The sequence below is a fragment of the Cebus imitator genome, unplaced genomic scaffold (genome assembly GCF_001604975.1).
Source record: "Cebus imitator isolate Cc_AM_T3 unplaced genomic scaffold, Cebus_imitator-1.0 Scaffold10, whole genome shotgun sequence".
NCBI classification, from domain to species: domain Eukaryota; kingdom Metazoa; phylum Chordata; class Mammalia; order Primates; family Cebidae; genus Cebus; species Cebus imitator.
In genome coordinates this window covers 891,405-906,161 of record NW_016107325.1, presented here as the reverse complement: position 1 = coordinate 906,161, position 14,757 = coordinate 891,405, and the positions used below count along the sequence as shown (strand labels likewise).

General features: G+C 41.8%; 1 protein-coding gene across 5 annotated transcripts in view; it reads right to left on the bottom strand.

Annotated features, from left to right (window-relative positions):
* Nucleotides 1–14,757, bottom strand: part of GPD2 (glycerol-3-phosphate dehydrogenase 2) — a 149,753-nt gene that overhangs the window by 126,995 nt on the left and 8,001 nt on the right. Inside the window, exon 1 of one of the 5 annotated variants that reach the window (XM_017547162.2) lies at nucleotides 1,324–1,348. The exons of the other annotated variants lie outside the window; for them this stretch is intronic. The gene's annotated coding sequence lies outside the window, so the exon portion shown is untranslated. Of the gene's footprint in view, nucleotides 1–1,323; nucleotides 1,349–14,757 lie in introns of those variants that run through there. 5 annotated transcript variants of the gene reach the window in all.

The window sequence follows — 14,757 nt, the reverse complement described above, 5'->3', positions numbered from 1 at the left end:
AAAAAAGAAATCCAAAGAGCACCATGCAGTTGGATAGCTGACATTTGACCAAATCCCATATCATCTGACCATTACTTGAGTGAGTTTCCTGTTATATAACTTTTCTCATCTTTAATGAACTACAATACAAGACCCATATAGAAAAAGGAAAAGAATAGTTTGCCTTTAAAATTTATTAGGAATCTTTGAGTAAGAACTGGAAAATGTCACAGAATTATCTACCTCATTCTGAAACAATCTCCACCCTAACTACAATGAATTTGCCTTGAGCACGGGACACAATAGCCACTTAAGCTTGAGTTAAGCTGCACCTCACACTGGCCCTACATTTTTAGTTATTGCACAGTACAGCCTCTCAGGGATTTACAGTTTTAATGCAACATTGGAAATCCCAACAACAAATCAAATCAGAAACTGCAAAGCTCATCAACCTTCCTGAAATTGGGTGTTTCCCAAATTTCAACTCCACAACTACAGAATCTCTTTAGTTAACACACCCAGGGGGCCCCTCCACTGTGCCAGGCCCTAAATGAAGTCCACAGACGCACAGAGAAGAGACAGACCACCCTAAAATGGGGGCCAACATCCCCTCTCTCTCCCTACCCTGTGATAATTTAGTGCTTGCCTGCAGGAACACAGCTACTCCTACAGGCAAAGCCAGTAGTCCTGCTAGTCATAGGGTGCTGTCCTTGGCATATTCAAATGACACCAAGGACCCTCCAGTAGAACATTCAGGGCAAGAGGCAGCCAGTGTAGGAGACAGAAGATACAGACAGCCACAGGTGAATTCCAGCTTAGCCACTTACTATTTACGTGACTATGAGCTTTAGTTTCCTCATCTATAAAATCTCATCTCTGTCACATTATACAGAGAATTCGAGATAATGTAAATAAAGCATAAAAACATATCTGCTAGCCAACAACTCCCACTGCTAATACATAACATTACTGAGCACCTACAATAAGGTCTGACCTTTTCACATGTTATCCACATTTGCATGGGGAATCATGATATAGAAGATTATTGTTACAAGTGAGAACAAAAGGAGCCAATTTCCATCTAGCTACAACTCGGCTTTGGCCTAACCAGCACTTTGTTCTGAACAACCAAGTACACTTAACACTCACAGGTTGGAGAAATAAATCCCATTGTCTCCCTGAAAAGACATAGGCCGGTCTCTTCTGGCATATCTCTAGCATCTTTCCCCCAAATAAACATTCGCTCAAATAGAATGGACACTCTTGGAGTGTTCTATCAAAACTAAATCCATATCAAGCCCAACATCTAATGCAGGTATCTACCTCCTCTGGGTCACAAGTTACCTGTCACAGAGGTCAGAAGGAGGCGAAAGGATTTTCACTTCAGGTCAGCCTCTAATCACGTGGAGTCCAACGTTTATACCTCTATCTCTAGCAGTCTGTCAGTTGGCAGATTAAAAACATTCCCTGTAAGAAGCCAGAGCAAAGGTTTGTGGCCTGCATTAACTCAAGTCATTGGGACAACTTTGACCCATATGAGTAGTTTCTGGTCCTCTATTTAGAATAGTTCTTCTTGGTATTTATTTTTAGTCCAGAAAAGGTGGGGAGTTGCTTTCTGGCTCTATCACAAACTCTGGACACCATCTACCTTAGGAAAAACTACTAATAAAAAACCAAAATGCCATGGAAACAGTCTATGAGTAAGTATTTCTAAGAAATCAAACTAATTCTCAAGAATGTGTCCCTTCTAGAAAGATATGCTAATGTCAAAATATAAAAGCATACAGTGCGTCTTTGGTTAACCTTACAATGACAACTGTAGAATGAGGGTCAGTGACCCCATCTCAAGTGCCAAAATGGGCCTCATTTGGTCAATCATGCAGAGAATGCTAACCACAAGCCAAGAGTCTACTGTGTCGCCCAAACCACCTTTTACCCATGCTATACCATCTCCTTATCGCTCAGACTGTCCCACAGCCCCAGCCCACCTTCACCCTCCCCTTTCCACCATTTCCTAACCATAAGCACTAAAGAGTGACTCACTCCTGCCCCCTCGTTTCATATTTGCCCTTCTCCCTTTTAATTGATTTATTCTGCTGCCATATGATTTACATTATCTTAATTCTTTGGAATGTAGAATTAACTAGTTCATGTAGTTTTTTTGTTTGTTTGTTTTGTTTTTTTGAGACAGAGTCTCACTTCACTGCCCATGATGGAGGGCAGTGGCATAATCTCTGCAACCTCCACCTCCCGAATTCCAGCAAGTCTCCCACCTCAGCCTCCTGAGAAGCTGAGATTATAGACGTGTGCCACCACACGTGACTAATTTTTGATTTTTGTAGAGACCATGTTGGCCAGGCTGGTCTCAAACTTCTGACCTCAGGTTATCCGCCCACCTCAGCCTCCCAAAGTGCTAGGGTTACAGGCATGAGCCACCACCATGTCTGGCCCAAGAAGACCAATATTTGAAGATACCTAAAGGACTAGACTTTTAACCAATGTTCTAGAAGGCTCCATACCCCAATCCTACAATTTTAAGTGGGCACTAGAAAATGCCCATTAAATTTGTTTGCATTTCTTTGGTCTACCACTGAAAATGTTAATGATCACAACTCACCAAAAAACAATGGCAATGGAGAGCAAAATCACTGGATAAATCAAGCAGTAAAAGTCACTCAGTAGAAGGAAAAGAAGACAGGATGAAGTCTGTTTCCCATTCTAAGTAACCATATGGACATCAGTTTTTTTTTTGTTTGTTTTTTTTTTGTTTTTTTTTTTTTTTGAGACGGAGTTTCGCTCTTGTTACCCAGGCTGGAGTGCAATGGCACGATCTCGGCTCACCGCAACCTCTGCCTCCTGGGTTCAGGCAATTCTCCTGCCTCAGCCTCCTGAGTTGCTGGGATTACAGGCACGCACCACCATGCCCAGCTAATTTTTTGTAGCTTTAGTAGAGACGGGGTTTCACTGTGTTGACCAGGATGGTCTCGATCTCTTGACCTCGTGATCCACCCGCCTCGGCCTCCCACAGTGCTGGGATTACAGGCTTGAGCCACCGCGCCCGGCCCGGACATCAGTTTTTTTCTGTACTCATTCACTACTTCATCAGAAAATTTTCCTGCACTGTTAAAAAAAAAAAAAGTAAAACAAACAAACCAAAAAAAAGAACGTATATAAAATATAACTTAGATTTCACCAAACAAAGGCAATATGGAAACTCAAATATGCAGTGAGTTTTTATTCACTCAACAAACATTTGTGGGGCACCTACTGTATTTGACCACCAGTAAACAAGGTTGAATCACTTACTGGTTTCTGCCTTTAAGAAACTAATAGCTTAGAGAGGAGCATTCTAACCAAACACAGATGATACAAATAAGTACAAGGGGCCAAGGGAGTACTTACCCCGAAGGAAAGAGAAAGCAGAAAGCAGGAGAGCAGTTTTCTAGGGAAGGCAATGTGTAACTTTCATTAAAGTTCACTACATACAGAGTGACTATGAGTAAAGACATAATGGTATGAGAGAACACCATTTTCCAGAATGAGAGGGTGTGGTCTGACTAGGGCCCAGGGTGCAATGAGTAATCCTTAGTAAGGAGCTGATGAGACTCAATGGAGCAAGGCAGATAAAATGCTAGAAATCTTATACCTGATTCAAAGGAATTTGGACTTTGTCACTAGACAAGGGATTGTCAACAAAGGCTTTTAAGCATATATTTTGCTACATACTGTGTTAAAAGGGCTGTGCTGGTCAATTTACATGCGTTACATTTGCCTTCACAACATTCCTAGTAGGATTAGATAGAACCACGGTTGAACTTAAAATACCTTTCTCATTTTCCACAGCAGGCCTGGGAGAGAAACTAAAAAAACGTGAATCTGGGAGCAAGGAAATCAGAAGACTGGATTCAGGGCAATCAGGAGACTGGATGCCACTCCTGAGAGTCCATACTAAGACAATGACAGTCCTAACAGAGACAGCACAAAGTCCAAATCCATTTTGGAGCAAGAGTTGCTAAGATGACTGCTTCCCGGGAGGGGCAGTCCTTAGTCCTTCAAACAGAAGACCCCTCCCCATCACCCAGAGGTTACACCACCATCCTGGCTGGCTGAGAAGAGGCCCTAAGCGCACCTCATATTATTGGCCACTACAGAGCAGTTGGTCCCATGGAGGCCTTTATACTCCAACTGGCCACCACATCTTCAGGAGATGACCTGGGCTACAGGCAATCTAAGAAAACTTTACTCACCCCTGGCCACTAAGCAACAGGAGCTGCCACACTATCTCTACCCAATTTTCCCCAAGATCTCACCAGGACTAACCCTAGCATGCTCTGCAGCCCTCAGTCATCACCAGAAGACAATCTGGCCCATTTCTCACCTTCCCAGCCCTCCCTCCCTCCCACTCTGTCCTGTGGTCCTCAAACTCTATCCCCAGCAAACTCCATTATATTCTCTTCTCTGAGTGTTCCCTTCATCAAACTAAAACACAGAAAAAGTAAGATTTAACCTGAATTTTGAAGGCTGAACCCTAATAACACTATTTTCCCGATATCCTATAAAGAAAAGCTTGGTTATATTCTTTTTGCAGGGTGTCGGGGGTAGGGTGAGATAGGGTCTCACTATGTTGCCCTGGCTGGTCTAGAACTCCTGGCCTCGAGTAATCCTCTCATTTGGCATACCAACGTACTGAGATTACAGGCCTGAGACACCATACATGGCCCTATATTCTCATACTTAAGTCTAGTTTCAGCCAGTATAAATAAGGATGGCTATGGCAGTTTCTAAGGTATCTAAACACCCAGCTATGATCAAGAGTTAGTATCCAGCTTCACAAAAGTCCCCCAGAGACCTTCATCTTTCTCTTTAAAAAAAAAAAAAAAACCTAAGGAAGTGCTATAGAAAATGTTCCTAAATAGTCTTTATTATTGCTGTTTTTTTCCCGTATCTGTTGATGGCAGAATAATGTTGCTTTTAAAAAATTCTTTCCGGCTGGTCCAAAGGTAGTGAGTTATCTCAATTGATTGTTCACAGTCATTTACAGATTGAATTCCTTGTTCTACTCTTTCCCCCCTTCTCACTACTGCACTTGACTAGTCATAAAATAAAAGAATAAATAAAATAAATTATTTCCTTGATGGCGGGGCGGGTGCCTCACGCCTGTAATCTCAGCGCTTTGGGAGGCTGGGCTGGAGAGACACTACATCAGCAGGTTACCATTTCATATGAGTTGTTAAACACTTTGAGTAACAACTCTGTTCATATCCCCAAGATCGCCTAAGCTAGAGGTGGATTAAGTGTCTCTCCAGTTCACCTTCCAACTTTGCCACTATCCTCTTTTAAAAGTCTTACCCGTGTGAAGTTCATGCCATTAGACTTTACCGCCCATTATCCCTTCTCCCTGTCATCTACTCATTTGCTGCTATTTCCCCTCATTTGCTGATGACCTTTGCACCTATTTCTCTTTCCAAACTCATCCGTCTTCATCATTGCTGCTTTTTGTTTGTTTGTTTTTGTTTTTGAGATGGAGTCTCGATCTGTTACCCAGGCTTCAGTGCAGTGGCACAATCTCAGTTCACTGCAACCTCCACCTCCAGGTTCAAGTGATTCTCCTGCCTCAGCCTCCCGAGTAGCTGAGATTAGAGGTGCATACTACCATACCCAGCTAATTTTTGTATTTTTAGTAGAGAAAGCGTTTTGCCATGTTAGCCAAGCTCAGCTCAAACTCCTGACCTCAGGTGATCCACCTGCCTCAGCCTCCCAAAGTGCTGGGATTACAGACCCGGCCATCATTGCTATTTTCTACAACTACATTAAGGCTGCAATTCCTCAACCACCTCACCTCTGATGATCTTTGCTTTGACCCTACCTCATTGTTATAACTTCTTATTTGGGCATCACCACTATTTATATCAACTCTGTCGACCCCAGCCTCAAGCAGCCCACACTGTGAACACCACCTTCTCTTTCTTCAGTTTATGTATTGCAGTCTGGAATTTCCATTCCACCATCTTGGCATTATCCGGCCCTTCAATCCACTGACCCTACTATGTGTTTCACTATCAGTCACTTCTCCTGCTGCCTAGTTTAGAATAAATTAGGTCCATCATTGTAATCTCTTCCTTCCAAGCACCCTTAACTCCCTTTCTCCTCTCTTCAAGCTTAATTCTTACTTGGCAAATCTCCAAATTGGTTAAAGCCAACTATCTGCCTGTTCCACATCTCCACCCAAACAGCTGAAGAAATTGCCTGGGAAAAAACACAAAACCACAACTGGTCTCAATTTAAATTCAGGGCAGCAAATCACTAATGTGCAATCCACACTGACCTACAATCCTATTACATTTCCCCAGGATGTTTCAAAACAGTCATTTCAAATCTCTTTTCCCAAACCTGTGTCAGCCCTCCACACCCCAGTATCACCACACTTCATTGGGAAAATAAATGCAACTAGGTGAGAATTCCATCTTCCCACCACCACCCACCCAAACGATGACTTACCCACTTCTGTACTCTGTACTCATTCTTTCTGCAGTCCTTCCTTTTACTAATAAAATGTCCCTGTTTCAAGTAAAGACCAACCCTTCCATTTGTACCCTAGATTCCCTACCTTCCTGGCTCTTCGGAAATTTTACTCATACAATTACCCATTACTCTCTCCTACGTTCATCGGCTCCTATTCTCTATGTAATCATTTTGTCAGCATAGAAATTCACTATCCTCTAGTTTTAACAAACCCTACCATGACCAATATCCTCTTTCAAGAACTGTTCGCTTCTCTGCTTTCCTTCACAACAAAACTTCCTGAAAGAGTTGTCTGTAAGCACTGTCTCCACTTCCACAATTCAATCCAATAAACTTTGTCCCAGCCTCTCCTCTTAAACCATGTCAAATTGTCAAAATCACAAATGACTTCATTTCACCAAATGTAATCTCTATAATTAACATAGTAGAACCATCTTTTTTAAAATACGTTTTGAACTCTTACCTTCAGAGACACCACATTCTCCTGCTTTCCTTCATATCCCACTGACAGCTCCTCCTCCTTTTCTATATAATAGTTGCTCAACGGCCTGCTTCTCTCTATATACATTCTCTGTAGGTAACTCCATCCAGTATCATATATATCCTATATGCAAGTAATTCCTAAGTCTGCATCCTCAGCCAAACCCTTCTCAGAATCTCCAAACCCCATTCCTCCAATTATCTGATGTCTCCAAAGGAATATCTAATAATCACTTCAAACTTAGCCAAAGCAGAATACTTTCTATCTTCCATCAAATCTGCCTCTCTCACAATTCTCCCCTTCTCAGTAAATGGGCCAGCTGCTCAAGTAAAAAATGCAAGCCTTTGTTTTATTCTCTTCCTTTCCTCCCAATAATCTGGCAGCCAAGTTCCCCCAACTAATTCTATTTTAAAAATATATCCTAAATCTATCCACTTCTTTCTATCCTTTTTCTTTTTGAGACAGAGTTTCACTCTGTCAGCCAGGCTGCAGTCCAGTGGCACAATCTCAGCTCACTGCAATCTCTGCCTCCCAGGTTCAAGTGACTCCCCTGCCTTAGTCTCCCTAGTAACTGGGACTATAGTCATGTGCCACCATGCCTGACTAATTTTTATTTTTATTTTTTGAAATTTAGTAGAGATGGAGTTTTGTCATGTTGGCCAGGCTGGTCTGGAACTCCTGGCCTCATGTGATTCATCTGCCTCAGTCTCCCAAAGTGCTGGGATTACAGGCATGAGCCACAGCACCTGGCCCACTTCTTTTTTTTTTTTTTTCTGAAGACCGGGTTTCACCATGTTGGTCAGGCTGGTCTTGAACTCCCGACCTCAGGTGATCTGCCCGCCTTGGCCTCCAAAGTGCTTGGATTACAGGCGTGAGCCACCACATCCGGCCTCCACTTCTATCTTTAATACAATGGCTGTCTATTCAATAATAATTTCTCAGTTGGGCAATTAAAATAGACTAACCCACATTTCCATTTCCCATATTCTGTTTACTTGTAGCAGCCAGCACAGTCTTCAATAGTACGTATTCTGAATACATGCTATTGAAGAATACGTGCTATTGGGAGCAATGTTGCCCACAGTTGTTTCTTAGCAGGTGAAAAAATATTACATATCACAGTTGTTTATGATGCTCCAAACCTCAACTCTACCCAACAAAATCGTCATAGCATTTAAGTAATACTCTGTTGTTGGGGAGAAATTACACTTTTAACTAATTCATTTTAATTTAACTTTTCTTCTTGGAAAGGTGCAGTGAAAAGAAATTAAGAAACGCTACTTTATAGCAAAACCACACAATTTTTTTTGCCTGCATATAATCCTTTAATGATTCCTAGCACCCTAGAACGAAATCTAAACATCTCACCTTGGATTATAAAGACCTATAGGATCCAGCCCTTGCTATTTTTTAAAGCTTCTCTTAGACACTGCAGTAGGTTGAATAATGATGCCCACAACATATCTTCATCCCAATCCCTGGAACCTGTGAATATTATATGGCAAAAAATAAACTAAAAATTAATATTAAAATTAAAAAATTAAAAAAATAAAAGGCTTCACAAATTGTGGTTAAATTAAGACCTTAAGATGGAAAGGTTATTCTGAATAACCCTAAGTGTAATCACTTTACATCTTTACAAGAGGAAGACAGAGGGTGATTTGATACTAATGAGAATCCAATGATGTGACCACAGAAGTAGAGACTGGAGTGACGCAGCCACTGCCAAGGAATGCCAGAAGCTGCCAGAAGCTAAAGGAGTCAAGGACCAGATCCTCTCCTCAGAAGGCAGCGCATCCTGCTAACTCCTTATTTTGGCAGAGTAAAACTGACTTCAGATTTCTGACCTCCCAAATGATGAGAGAATAAATTTCTGTTGTTTTAAGCCGCCAAGTTTGTGGTCACTTGTTATAGCAGCCACAGACCACTAATACAGACACCTCTTACTCTTAACCACTAAGATACAGATTTATTTGCCTTCCGATGTCTGCCAAATCAGGATTATTATTAGTGTCCTGGGGCCAGCTGCCTCCTCTACCTGGAACTCTGCTCCTCAACTTTGCATGGCAAGTTCTTTCTGGTCATGTAAGATTCAGCTTAAATGTCGGGTCCTCAGAGAGGCCTTCCCAAATGATTCAAATCCAAAATAATCATACAACTCTTATCTTCTCATATGTCTCTCCTTTATTTAAACATTATTATTTCTTTGTCCCCCACTAAAATGTACCTCTACAAGAGCAGAAACTGTGTTTGTTTTGTATACCACTATAATCTCATTTGTAGAAAAATTCTTGAAATATATTAGGTGATTGATAGAGCTAACAAACAAAGGGATGGATGATGTGGGCAGCAAGAGGAAAGACGATGGTGTTCGTCAATAAATAAAGAAATAGCATGGGGAAGAAGGAAGAAATGATGGGTCCTGACCCAGCTGTGGGATATGCAAGTAGAAATGCCTGAGTTCAGTGAATAAGTCTGGCTAAGAATGTTGATTTGGGATTGACTGAAACCAAGAATAATGATGAACTTGGAGCCATAAAAGCATCAACCGAGAAAAGAGAGTGAACTAAAGATAGACCCTGGGAATCCCAGTATCAAGGCAAAGAACCTTCAAAGAGATCCATAAGGAATACTCCAAGAGACACAGTAGCCTACTGAAAACTCAGTTTCACAGAGAAGAGAATGAGCAGAATCACAGAAATTTTAAGTAATACAATCTCACTGATTTGCCAGTCAAGAGGACACTCATAATCATAACAAGAACAGATTTGGGGCGGGCTCACACCTGTAATTCCAGCACTTTGAGGGACCAAGGAGGGAGAACACTTAAGCCCAGGAATTCGAGACCAGCCTGGGCCACATGGCAAGGTTCCATCTCTATTAAAAAATTTAAAAATCAGTCAGGTATTACGGCCTGCACCTGGGGTCCCAGCTACTCAGGAGGCTGACGTAGGAGAATCACTTGAGCCCAGGAGTTTGAGGCTGCCATGAACTATGACTGTGCTACTGTACTACAGCCTGAGAGACAGGGTAAGACCCTGTTTCAGGAAAAAAAAAAAAAAAAAAGAGAGAGACAGAGACAGAGACAGAGAGACAGAGAGATTCATCTGAGATGGAAGACAGATTTCCAACAGTTGTGGAGTGAATGGAAGGTTAAGAAGTGAAGAATAATGCACAAAAAGTACTTTAAGGAAGCACAGCTTGAAGAAAAGGAGAAAGAGAGCATGTAGCAAGAGGGGAGAATGCGGCACAGGGGCAGTTGCTGGTTATTCGTCTTGCTTGTTTTTGTAATGGAAGAATCTTGAGCATTCTTATAAATATTTGAAATGCATCCAAGCATTTCCACCACAAATAAATAAATACAATTCAGGTTAAGTATAGAAAAATTTCATAGACTAAGGCATCTGAAGGGAATAGGGGATCCAGAGTATGGGGAAAACATCAACTCTGGATAACCGCCTCTATGTCGAGAATTAATGACAGCGTTCACGGATTCAGATATTGAAAAGATGTGGAAAGGAGAGAAATATTAAAATTTGACATGTTATTTCAATTCTCTCAGTATAACAGAATACAAGGCCTAGGCATAGTGGCTCATACCTGTAATCCCAGCACTTTGGGAGACTCAGGCGGGCGAATCACTCAAGGTCAGGAGTTTGAGTTCAAGACCAACATGGTGAAACCTCATCTCTACTAAAAAACATAAAAATTAGCTAGACAAGGTGGCACATGCCTGTAATCCCAGCTACTCTGGAGGCTGAGGCAGAAGAATCACTTAAATTCAGGAGGCAGAGGTTGCAGTGAGCCGGGATTGTGCCACTGCACTCCAGCCTGGGCAACAGAGCCAGACTCCATCTCAAAAAAAAAAAAAAAAGAAAAGACACTGTGAAGCAGAAAGCTGTCCTTACCAAAAATGTATATTCTCCTCTTCCTGGACTCGCAGCTGGACTACATGTGCCAATCTCCCTTTCACCTAAGTGTCACTACACCACAGATTTCCAGCCAATGGTATATGAGCTAGAACTAATGCATTAGAACTAATGTATTCATTTCAAGATTATGTATTTAATGCTGGGTGTGGTGGCTCATGCCTGTAATCCTAGCACTTGTTGAGGTTAAAGCAGGTGGACTGACTGAGGTTAGGAATTTGAGACCAGCCTGGCCAACACGGCGAAACCCTGTCTCTACTAAAAATACAAAAAATTAGCTGGGCATGGTAGCGCATGCCTGTAATCCCAGCTACTCAGCTGAGGCAGGAGAATCACTTGAGCCTGGGGGATGGAGGTTGCAGTGAGCCGAGATCATGCCACTGCACTCCAGCCTGGGCAACAGAATGAGACTCCATCTCCAAGAAAAAAAAAAAAAAAGATTATGTGTTTAGAAACAAAGTAGATATGCTTCTTGCCTTTCCCTTTCACCTTCCACTGGCTGGCTGTAGTTGAAAAGAAAGACCTAAGGAATTGCTGAGTCATAAAATGGAAGAATCCAGAGTGCCTGAATCATTGAGAGGAAGTGATCCACCAACAAAGACCATGATACAAGCAAAAATTAAACTTGTGCTTGAGCTTGTATCTATTTTCAGGTATTTCAGTTATGACAGTTGAGCCTACCCTAACCCCTCATAATCATCTTTTGATAAAGAAATGCAGGGGTGACATAAAAGACTCAAAGAAAATGCTGAAAGTTTGAAAGAAAACTACAGGAAGAAATAGAAAAAGGCACTATATAGAAAAAGGTAAAAGAACTGCCTAAGGCTGGAGAACATAAATTTTTATACATATCCAATACAAACAATCATTTTCATTTTCACAACAGCCATCACAAACCCAAGTATAGGAGTGGAAAAAGAAGACTGGTATCAAGTTGCAGGTTGCTTCTACATCCATTAAGACTAAGAAAATGTTAACAGTGTCAGACATTCCTAGAAGTCAAATCATTAGCAATATTATTACAGGCATGCTGTACTATGTATGCAACTGTTTAAACAAGTTCAGCATCACTGGTGAAAACTGGTGAACTACAAGGTCAAGTATTAGGAAGTGTATAAATGTTAAATGGCGAAGTTCAATGAGTTGGACAGTGGAATACAATGTAGCAAAACTCAGGAAATACATGACAGAAATGGAACATGGATGATCTCTTGATGCTACTGTTTTTAAAACAGTTTTTAAGGGAGTTTCTGCCATACCAGAAAATATACGCATGGCTTTGAGTAAGTCCCTTAACTTCTCTGCCTGTTTGCTCACTGATATGACAGAGCTCACTGTTGATACATTTAAAAATGTACACAGGCCAGGCTTGGTGGCTCACGCCTATAATCCAAGCACTTTGGAGGCGAAGGCGGGCGGATCACCTGAGGTCGGGACTTCAAGACCAGCCTAACCAACATGGTGAAACCCTGTCTTTAAAAAAAAATGTACACAAAGTACTCAGCACAGTGCCTAGAAAATGGCAACTGCTTAATAAACACTTATCATTGCTATTCATTATTAATAAGAAAAGGGCCAGATTAGGTTAAATTGCTTAACTTCTTCCTATTTTAAAATTCTGTGAATCTGGCCAGGCACAGGGGCTCATGCCTGTAATCCTAGCACTTCTGAGGCAAAGGCAGGAGGTTTACCTGAGACCAGAAGTTCAAGACTAGCCTAAGCAACATAGTGAGATCCTGTCTCTAAAACAAACTTTAATTAGCCAGGCATGGTGGCACACACCTGTCATCCTAGCTACTCAGGAGGTTGAGGCCGAAGAATCACATGAGCTAAAAGTTCAAAGCTGCAGTGAGCTATGACTGTGCCACTGCACTCCTGCCTGGGCAGCAAAGCACGACTCTGTCTTTAAAAATAATAATAAATAAAATTATGTTAACATATGTGTTTATGTGTATTTGTTTTTGAGACAGTCTTGTTCTGTTGCCCATGCTGGAGTTCAGTGGTGCGGTCTTGGCTCACTGCAACCTCCACCTCCCAGGTTCAAGCAATTCTCATGCCTCAGCCTCCCAAAGTGCGGGGATTATAGGCACGAGCCACTGCACCCTGCTGAATCTATATTTTTTAGATAAGTATCCCAGCTACCTAATGGTGGGTAGAGATGGGGGAAAGGGGTTAATACTAGCAAACAAAATAAAAAAGTGAAAATATACTTGCTATGATAGATCCTATGAGCATAATCCTGAAGAGAGAGAAAAAGAATGTGGCAGCCTCTAGGTATGAATGCTGTACCTGGAGAGGCTGAGAGCAAGGAAACCCGAGGCAATAAATGGAAAAGCTAGGCAAACTCCAGGCAATATAAGGAAAAGCTAGGCCAGGGTGCAGACACAAACAGAACCCAGTGGCCATGGTTGGCTTCCTTTTAGGCAGGACAAGAGAAATCAACATTTCATGCTCCTCACGGACTTCAAATTCATGCAGTCCAGCCACCTTGTTTGACAGAGAAGAAAAATGAAAGGTGCAGACACTGACCAAAGCCACACTTGAGTGGTTATAATGTGGCTGCAGGAATGCTCAGAAGTAGGCACTGCCCACCTCTGACCTAGCCCACATAAATGGTCCCCAAAGCTTTGTCCCCATAAAATCCAACACCTTTGACAAGGGTGACAAGGTAATTTTTATAAGTTATCTGGTTATGAATTCACTTTCCAGATTATTTCTTAAGAGATTGGATTAGGTGGGTAAACAGGGGAGAAGGGAGAAACTGGAGAAGAGAAAGAATCCCTGGGTGTCCTGACTGAGGTGCTGTGTCCTCAGTGGACATTAAGTGACCTCCTTATTTGTAGATTCCTCCACTGATTTTCTTCAAGGATTCCTTTTATAATGTCACTTCATCCCTTCCCTCTCCTAAATAATGTCCTTTCCCTCTCCTAAATATCCTTTAGATAGTCACCTGTAATCCCAGCACTTTGGGAGGCCAAGGTGGGCAAATCACAAGGTTAGGAGTACTACACCAGCCTGGCCAACTTGGTGAAACGCTGTCTCTAAAATACAAAAAATTAGCTGGGTGTAGTGGTGGGCACCTGTAATCCTACCTACTCGGGAGGCTGAGGTTGCAGTGAGCTGAGATCGCACCACTGCTCTCCAGCCCAGGTGACAGGCTGTGTCTCGAAAAAGAAAAAAATTTTTAAATAAACATAAAAAGATTAAAACTGCCAAATGTATAAGGAGAGAGATGCCTTAAAAATATAAAGTATCCAGTTGAATTGATTACCTGAAATACATCTGCCTGTGTGGTATCTGGTGTCCAATCACACCCAACACACTCTTATCACGTATTGCTTTAATTAAGGGATGAGTGAATTACGGGCAACCATTCATGAACAACTATTTACTAAGTATCAGCCACATGGAAGGCACTTGGATTAGGCATGTGAGGTCTATAAAATTGTGTAAGATCCAGCATGATCCTCCCTAGGAAAGGAAATGATGCATGTTTCCAAATAATCACAGTAGACAATTATAAGGGAATTATAAGTAGCATAAAAAGAGTAGCTGAAGGGTTTAGAAAATATACAAGACATTTCTGACCGCGGCTGTGAGGGAAAATGCAGTAAAGCTAGTAGCCTGTGGTCAGATCACTCAAGGTTTGTTAGGGTTTCAAAAAGTGAAATAGAAGGAAGAACATTAGAATGGTAGCAGCAGTAGGAATAATACATATTTAGGTAATTCCAATTATTCCAGTGTGACTGGATTATAGAGACAATACGGACAGTAACCGGGCATGGTGGTGTACGCCTACAGTCCCAGCTACTCAGGAGGCTGAGGCAGGGGAATCGCTTGAACCCA